This window comes from Podarcis vaucheri, assembly GCF_965113315.1.
Source record: "Podarcis vaucheri genome assembly, chromosome: 5".
In the NCBI taxonomy this organism is placed as follows: domain Eukaryota; kingdom Metazoa; phylum Chordata; class Lepidosauria; order Squamata; family Lacertidae; genus Podarcis; species Podarcis vaucheri.
In genome coordinates, this window is record NC_138763.1 from 27,028,368 (window position 1) to 27,037,582 (window position 9,215).

Here is a 9,215-nt window from a genome sequence, read left to right on the forward strand (position 1 = left end):
GAGTGAAGCACAGTGTTACCTCAGGTTAAGAACTTAATTCGTTCCGGAGGTCCGTTCTTAACCTGAAACTGTTCTTAACCTGAGGTACCACCTTAGCTAATGGGGCCTCCCACTGCTGCCATGCCGCCACTGCACAATTTTTGTTCTCATCCTGAAGTAAAGTTCTTAACCCAAGGTACTATTTCTGGGTTAGCGGAGTCTGTAACCTGAAGTGTCTGCAACCTGAAGCGTCTGTAACCCGAGGTACCACTGTATAGTTGGTTTGAATCCAGCGCCTAAGCCAATACTACTCACATTCTGTAACCAATAAAGTTGTGGCCTTTTTTAGCCCATTAACCAAAAATACTTCTGTCCATGTGTCTTATTTCATCATAAAGCAGGGGGCGGGGCCTCGACTCACAACTGCAGATAAGACAGGCAGCAAGAATGGTTTTCCTTCCATCTCCTGCACTCACAGGACACCTGTATGAATGGAACTTGAGGAGGAAGATTGACCTCAGCTTGATTGCTACAATCACTTGAGTGCAGAACGTTCTTAAAGCAGGTTTCTTCCTGTACATTTTGACATCTCTTACTTTTCTCTTCTGCACTTATTCAAAAGCTAAAGGACATTTGCACCAATTAAACCACCCTCCTGGATCAAACCAAATATCCACCTAATCTAGCATCCTGTTTTCGACAGTGACCAAACCAATGCCACTGGGAAGTCCATATGCAGGACATGAAGGCAATAGCCCTTGTCCCCCAGCAACTTCTGTTCAGTAGTGCTGTGCTGAAATTTGTCCTTCAGTTTCTCAAAAGCTCTTTTCATCTGCAAAAGAGGCTTTTGTTGTTCTGCTTCTCTTGCAGAGTTCGCTAGAATGTTTTTTATACTCGCAGTGGTTGCAAAGTTGAATGTAATGCACTGTTCTTCAACTGGGGGGTCAGGACCCACTAGTGGATTGTGGCCTGATCCAAGGTGGGTTGCAACAGGGCCACCATGCAAATATGTGGTAAAAGATTAAGAAATGGGCCCCCAAATGCATGGGGTCCTGGGTCTGAAATACTGGTAGTTGAAGATACCTGATTTAATGTATTGTTATGAAGTGGCCATAGGTGGTGTTTGTGTGTGTGTTTTCACCAACTCTCTGTAGCCTCCCCAGCTGCCTGTACTTCCTGAGTTCAAAAAGCTTTATAGGAGGAATTGCCTCATGATGTCTCCCTTTTGGTTTTAACTGAAATGCAGGGAAATGGGGTGATGATTGCTGAGCACATGAGATTGATGCGCTCACCACTTTCCAAACACATTTCTTTGAAAGTTAAAAGACTTTGCTTTAAAAAATAATAATAACCACAGTGACCAGGCACATGGTGGGCAGCACTCCACCATCTGCAATTACAGCAGAGGGGATGCCTTGGAGTTTTCAGGAACTGTAGGCACCCAGGGATGCTGCAGAGGTCAAGAAAGGGTACCCACAAGTTAGGTAAGTGAAGAAAACTCCTGCACCCCACATATGGTAATTTCTCCCAAAATGTTTTGTCCCTTCTGGGATATTATCATTGTGATTTCTTTTCTCGGTAATTGATGGGAAATTATTATTTTTTAAGTCCAGAATAAATGTTCAGTACTGTACTTGTAATCAGAGGCATGCTGTCTCAAAACCTGGAGGCTGTATGCAGTTATCAAGATTAGTAACCATTTATAGGTGTAACCGCCAGAAGCGGCTTAGTCATGCTGGCCACATGACCCAGAAGCTGTACGCCAGCTCCCTTGGTCAAAGTGAGATGAGCACCACAATCCCAGAGTCGGCCACGACTGGACCTAATGGTCAGGGGTTCCTTTACCCTCTAACTATAGGTGTAACTGGTGGGACGCAGGTGGCACTGTGGGTTAAACCACAGAGCCTAGGACTTGCCAATCAGAAGGTCGGTGGTTCGAATCCCCACGATGGGGTGAGCTCTCGTTGCTTGGTCCCTGCCAACCTAGCAGTTCGAAAGCACATCAAAGTGCAAGTAGATAAATAGGTACCACTCCAGCAGGAAGGTAAACGGCATTTCCGTGCACTGCTCTGGTTCGCCAGAAGCATCTTAGTCATGCTGACCACATGACCCGGAAGCTGTATGCTGGCTCCCTCGGTCAATAAAGCAAGATGAGCGCCACAACCCCAGAGTCGTCCGTGACTGGACCTAATGGTCAGGGGTCCCTTTACCCTTTACCTATAGGTGTAACCACCATGAATTTATCAAATTCCCTTTTAAAGTCACTGAACCAGAGAATTGTAGAGTTGGAAGGTACCCCAAGGGTTATGTTGTCCAACCCCCTGCAATGCAGGAATCACAGCTACAGAATCCCAGAGGGACAGCCATCCAACCTTTGTTTAACAGCCTCCAATGGAGGGGAGTCCACCACCACCTTCCTCATCCTAGTGGCTATCACCATTTCCCAGACTTGCCACATTATAATAATGTCCTTGTCCATCATGGAGAGTGTTTGCCTTCAAACCAGATGTAACTTAAATTGTCTCACCATAAGGAACAAGCTGTTGCTCTCTGCTTTATCAGAAGTGTCACCTATTTAACCTGGCATTAGACATCACGCAAGTGATCAAAAACTCGCAACAACAAAGGAAAAGAAACAAACATCAAACACTCTCAATTTCATTTTCTGATTTAGGCCATTCCTTCTATTCTGCCTTTATATCCATATATCCATAAAAATGTAAGGAGGGAAAACAGACACACAAAACTTAAAACAATATATCAAAACTATCCAGTTAATTATCAAGGCTGTGTTTATTCCATATGATTTCACGAAGCTCTGCAGCTAAAACTGGTGAACAGGATAGGGACTGTCATCTGTTATCAATCGACCACCTGATCACCATATTGGACTGATCTAAAGCCAATTTTTAAATTACCTAATAGTCAAAGAAGACAAAAATCATTTTCGATGCCAATAATAGCTCAGTCTATCAAAGTTCAAAGTTCCCAAAGTAGGGTTTGTTTTTTAACAAGCACCACTTATAATGAATATGCTTTTTTATCATTATGAAATCTATTGATTGCCAAAGGATGTTAAATTTTGGAGAAAGAATATTGATTTTAATTCAAGTCAAACAAGCAGATATAATAATAATAATAATAATAATAATAATAATAATAATAATAATAATAATTTTATTATTTGTACCCTGCCCATCTGACTGGGTTGCACAGTCTTCTTTGAAAGGATGGTTTCCATGAAGCCACTGTCTTTGCAGGATCTAATGCAATTTTCGATTGGTTTTGTTTTTGTGTACTGTATGAAGTTTTATCATGTGAACTACTCTGGATTCATCCTTGTAAGGAAAAATATGAGATTAAGGTTATTCAACAAATCATTTACTACAAAAGTGCTAATCAAGGGAGGGAGAGAAGCAAATTAACATGCAAAGCAATAACAATAACAATAACAAAATAATACTACTACTACTACTACTACTACTAATAATAATAATAATAATAATACATTTATACCCCGCCTATCTAGCTGGGTTTCTCCAGCCACTATGGGCAGCTCCCAACAGAATTAAAAGCACAATAAAACATCAAACATTTTAAAAAAACTTCCCTAAACAGGACTGCCTTCAGATGTCTTCTAAAAGTCAGATAGTTGTTTATTTCCTTGACATCTGATGGGAGGGTGTTCCACAGGGTGGGCGCCACTACCAAAAAGGCCCTCTGCCTTTTCATAACCATAAAATCTCACTGCTTAGTTTTATGCAGGCTGACCATGTGTTCCTAACTTTACAGAGGAGAGCCCTCTATTTGAGCAGAGGTTCTAGGCCTAGAAACTTCATACCAGGACCTGGAATCCTCATACCAGGACCAACCCAAGACATTTTGGCACCTGAGGCAAATCACAAAGTGCCTTCCTCACTAGGAAAGAAGGGGTGAGTGAAGAGATCCTGGTAAGGCATGCCATCCATGTCCTGATGACCAGCCTCCACTGCTTCTACTTAGCTATGAAAGCTTCATGAGCCCTGTCCTCCTTTGCCAGTGATTGCCCCCTAAGATGGCCTGATCAACCACAGGCACCTCCCAGTATTTACTACCTCATGCTGTTCAGCTGAACCACTGGTGCATAGTGCTGATTTGCTGGACTACTTCAGTGGAAAGATGTCTCACTAAAACCAATGATCCACTTAGCAAGTCCCCTTGGGCTCATGATGCATATGGGAGGAGAATCTTGGCCAATGGCTCTTGCAATTGAGTTGTGCTTTCAGAATTTGAGGGTGTAAGCAACTTCAAAGCAAAGGCAGTGTGTGTGTGTCCCCCCCCCCCCCGGGATATGTACCAATGCTCTCTTGCACTGCGTTCATGTTATACATGTAAAGGAATGTGTTAAACACCATTTCTTCTCTGAATGTCTATCATCAGATGCCAAAATTAAGACATTGCTTGTTTCTTAAAATTCCATAGTATTTTCTGCAGTCTAATCCAGCTAAGCCTGGAAGTAAGTGCCGCATAGCACTGCATGCTCATTTTTTTTAATCAATATCTGTATTGTCAGGTTGATTAGTTTCTTCTTGCAGGTAACTCCATTGCTGTATCATAGGCTGTGCACAATGGAGCTCAGATGTTGATTACAATTCTAAACAAATCCTATGCCCAAACATTTCAGGAGATTTCTTACAAATGTGTAACTAGAAAGCTGTGTTTTCATGCACATGGGTTAGAGCTCCTGCCAATCTGAACCAAAATTTGAAATTATTCCCCAGTTCCATTAAGGAACTGAAATATAATTTCAAATTTTGGTGAAATTTGGTATCAGGATGTTGTGCCTGGGACTCCTTTGCCTTATCAATTAACAATTGTTCTTCCCCAGTATCAAAGGGCTGTGGTCTATGGGCTGCTGTTTAGAGATGTGCATAATGTAGCTTTAAATTTCATTGAGAAACCAAACAAAACCTCTGGCCTTAAGGCTGCATGTTCAAATGCTACAGTCCCACAGTGCATTACACTAGTCAACACTTCTTTTCAAATGCCACCCGCATAACAATTAACCTCACTTCAACCTTGAGGTCTCTGATTAGTGATGGCCTATTGTTTAAGTTCCATTAACATAGCCCCTGTGTTGCCCTATTCTCACTCAAATGGACTAATCAAATCAGTCACCAAGGTCTTAAGCTCAAGGTCCAGCCTCTTTAGTGATCAGTGGCTTTCAATTTAAGGAGAATGGTTTATGTCACCAACACAGTCACAATGAGTATTGGCCTAGCATGGAAAAACATCCCTAATGATCCCCAATCTGGGAATATCAAGGGCCCCTGGAACCCACCATATGATAATTTCTCTCTATGCATACTAGAAAAATTACAATATCAATGGAGAAGTCATTAATTCATCCAATTGCAACTAGCTTGTATCTGAAAGACAGCAGACCTTCCATTGGTTTCTGCTTTATTTCAGGATACAAATAGTCTACTGAACTATTGAGACAGGGAAAAGAATATGTTTAGGCATCCTTTCCCCCCCTTCCCCCCTCTATATTGTTCTTCATCTGTCTACAATACCATATTTCTCTGTTAAAGAAGTCAGTACTGTTTATTTTTCCAGATATTGCTAAACACAGTGTTGCTAATCTACCCAGGCGGCTATTATAATTTGGGGTGTGTACAGAAGTTGATCTCATTCGCATAAAATGATAACTCGCTATTGTGCAGCTTAGTAGGTTTTAGTGATTTGTAATTAAAAATTCTGTAAGTATTATTTTTCTGTTTCTTTTTTTAATGTCTCTTGATTTCTTTCAAGGTAATGAGTGTGTTTATTATGTAACCCTACTGGGGTGCTACAGCTGGGAGCATCATGGGAAGTCAGAGCTGCTTTATAGCGTTAACACCCAGCGCAGCTTCCTAACCTATACAATCAAGTGAATTCTTGCATATGTATTGATACCGCATTATAAATGCAAATAGGAAGGAGTCACTGGTGGAAAAGAGAAGCACGTTTTGATTGGATAGGCCCATGTCATGTAGATGAGCTCAGGAAATACTTCAGGTTGGACGTGAAAGAAGTTGAGAATGAAAAATGTAGAGGCCACAAACGTAATTAAGGACTTTCTTCAGTCAGAACAGAAAGGGGCTGAGTCCAGGAAGCAATTCATTTTAGGAGGACAGCTGCTGCCTTCTTTCACCTAAAACAAATTTGGAGGTGATTTTTACCTGTTTATTTTAGGGGACTCACAAGAATTTCCAGAATGTCAGGAGGCTGTATGACCTAGACCTTGGGGTTACCTCATGTGAAGAGGTTGCTTGGGAGCACACAGAAAGCTCCAGTATAAGTGATGATCCCATTAAGCAGCATGGCTTACAACGCATCGTGGATCCAAACTGTTTCCCTCTAACCCCTAGGAACTAAGCCAAGGCCAACAAGGGTAGGAGAGTGAAGGGGAAATGAAGAGGCAGGATGTTAATTTGACAAGACCAGATCAAAGTGGTGAGATGGAAGCGTGCATTTATAGCTGGCTGGCACAGGATGATCTTCCCTAGTTGTGCATTTAGCTAGTTGCTCTTAGTCCTCTGGCAGAAGGATCCAGAGGGGCTGTTTTGGGGCGCAAATCGTGTGTGCTGGCTCCATCCATTCCATTCTGGTTGTCACATGTCAAGCATGAAATTCTGAAAGGGGATTTTAAGTGCATTTAGACAAGTGCATATACAATCCCCATTTGGAGCTTACGGTAATGTTCAACACAAGAAGGTCTGGGGTGGAGCAGGTGGGTTGATGCTCAAGGGGATAGGTGGGTGAAGCTGATGTGTGCTTCCCCCACCATCCACTACTGTCCTTGTGTGTTGTCTTGAATAGGACAAGTATCCTTCATCTTACTTCTGGAGTTCCCCTTGTAGAGTTGAATTCTTTCTTGCAGGAAGAGGGAAGGACCCTGCAGTAGCTACTTCTTTGGTTGCTAGCTAGGCCCAGACTACTCTCCTTGACAGGGAGTTCTCCCTGAAAAGTGGGGCACAGCCTGCTGCCCTTTGTGGTCAACTGCCACCATCACTGCACACACACAATTTGCCTACTCTCATAGACCTTGGGGTCATAGTGGACAGCTTGTTGGAAATGCTGACCCAGTGTGCAGCCGCTGTGAAAAAGATGGATTCCATTTCAAGGATCATGCGGAAAGGGGCTGAAAATAAAACTATCGGCATTTTAATGGCGTTATGCCAGTCTATGGAGCAAGCAAACTTGGGACGTTATGTTCAGTTCTGATTACTGCAACTCGGAAAGGATGTAGAGCCGGAAGAGGTTCAGAAAAGGGCAACCCAAATGATCAAGGAGTTGGAGCAACTCCCTTATGAAGGAAGGTTGCAACATTCAGGCAAGTAAACAGTTGACATGATAGAGGTGCGTACAATTACACGTGGTGTACATAAAGTGGATAGAGAGGAATTGTTATCCCTCTCTCATAATATCAGGACTCAGGGCCATCCAATGATGTTTGAAGTTTCAGGACACACAAAAGAAGGACACTGCATAGTTAAACTACAGCATTTGATCCCACCATAGATAGTAACAGGCACCAACTTGGATGGCTTTAAAACATTAGACACATTCATGTACTTTAATTCCATCAGCGGGCAGGTTCTACTTCCACTGCCTGGGGCAGTATGCTTTTGGATGTGAGTTGGTGGGAACCATAGGTGAAGAGAGTGCCTTTCTGCTCATGTCCTGCGTGGAGACTTTGCATAGGAACCTGGTTGGTCGCAGTGGGAAACAGGATGTTGAACTAGATAGGCCTTTGGCCGGATCCAGCAGGGCTCTTCTTATGTTCTTATGCCAGTACAAATAATCTTGGAAGCATTTTCAGTGGTGCAGTAAATTGGAATGGAAGTGCTTACCCAGGTGTTTAGAAGACCACTTCAACACACTGACATACAATCCAGAGGGTTTTATTGAGTAGCCTTAAGGGGTCCCTTCTCCATATGAGGAGCACCTTTTAGCCATTTACATGTGATTTGTGTGATGGCTGCTAATGTCGGATAGAAAGGCAAACAGAGCTGTTTTAAATTAGCTTTCATTTTAGCCGCTGTTGATACATATAGTACAAGCCGAAGAAATGCCAAAAAAAGAAGAAGAAGAAAGTGTGAAAAGTGCTTGAAGGCTTCCCTTTTCTAGTTTTGTCCATTTCCTTGCACTGTGCTCTCTCCAAAATATCCAGCACAGAGTAGGGGAAATGCCAAGAGGGGAAAGCGTTTCAACACTGTCACAGCACACATTTCTTCAACCAGCGCATAATTAGCTTTCTGGCTGCATCTCTACCACAGGCTTTGATCATCGTTGTAAATGGAGGATTGACATGTTCGTATAGGAGAGGACTGGCAACAGGAATTGCAGTGATAGCTAACTAGAACCTCCAAGTTTAGAGGCAGCGAGCCCAAGTGTTTGAGCATGAGCAAGTGACATCTGTTTCCTTCACGCTCTGCCTCTGAGCTTCCAGGAACCAACTGGTTGGCTGCATTTGGGAACAAAATGCTGGCCACCAGGAATTGATCATCATTTTTTATTTTTTTAAAAGGACAAAAGGTGCTGCAGTTTTGCATAGCATATGCAGATGCAAATTTAGAAATAATGGGTGGTATTCAATTGTTTCTGTTTAAACTTGTAGTCATTGGGTGGTATTCAACTAAATTTTGCTCAGAGTAGACATAATATAATTAACGGACCAAATTATTCATGTTTATTAATTTCAGTTGGTCTACTCTGAGCAAATCTTTTGTTGAATTCCACCCAGTGACTACAATTTTAACCGAAATGCAGTACATCACACCACAGATGACCAGGTGGCCTAATGTCTGCTCAGTTTGCTGTCCAGCTGTCAAATGTTGATGAGCAACTTCAAGGCCCCTCCTACTCTTCCTTCTTATGGATATTGATCATTAAACTGGCCTTGGACCAGGTAGCCCTTCAAATAGAGGATTCTTTTAGAGGGCTTTCCTTTGTAATGTAGGACATAAGGCTACCATACCATCCATAGAAGAGGAAGAGGAAGAGGAGGACGAAGAAGAAGACCGTCCAGGCTCTTATGTGATACTAATGGAGGCAAATATTTTACATACTGAAGATGCAGTGGTGTAAACTAGTTTATTCTTTTTGTTTTAAAAAAAATCAGTTTGGAGTCACAGGCCACAGCTGTGGCACCTGATCCTTAACTTCCAGGAAGAATATGGGTGATTTTCATTATTTTTATTATTCAAGCA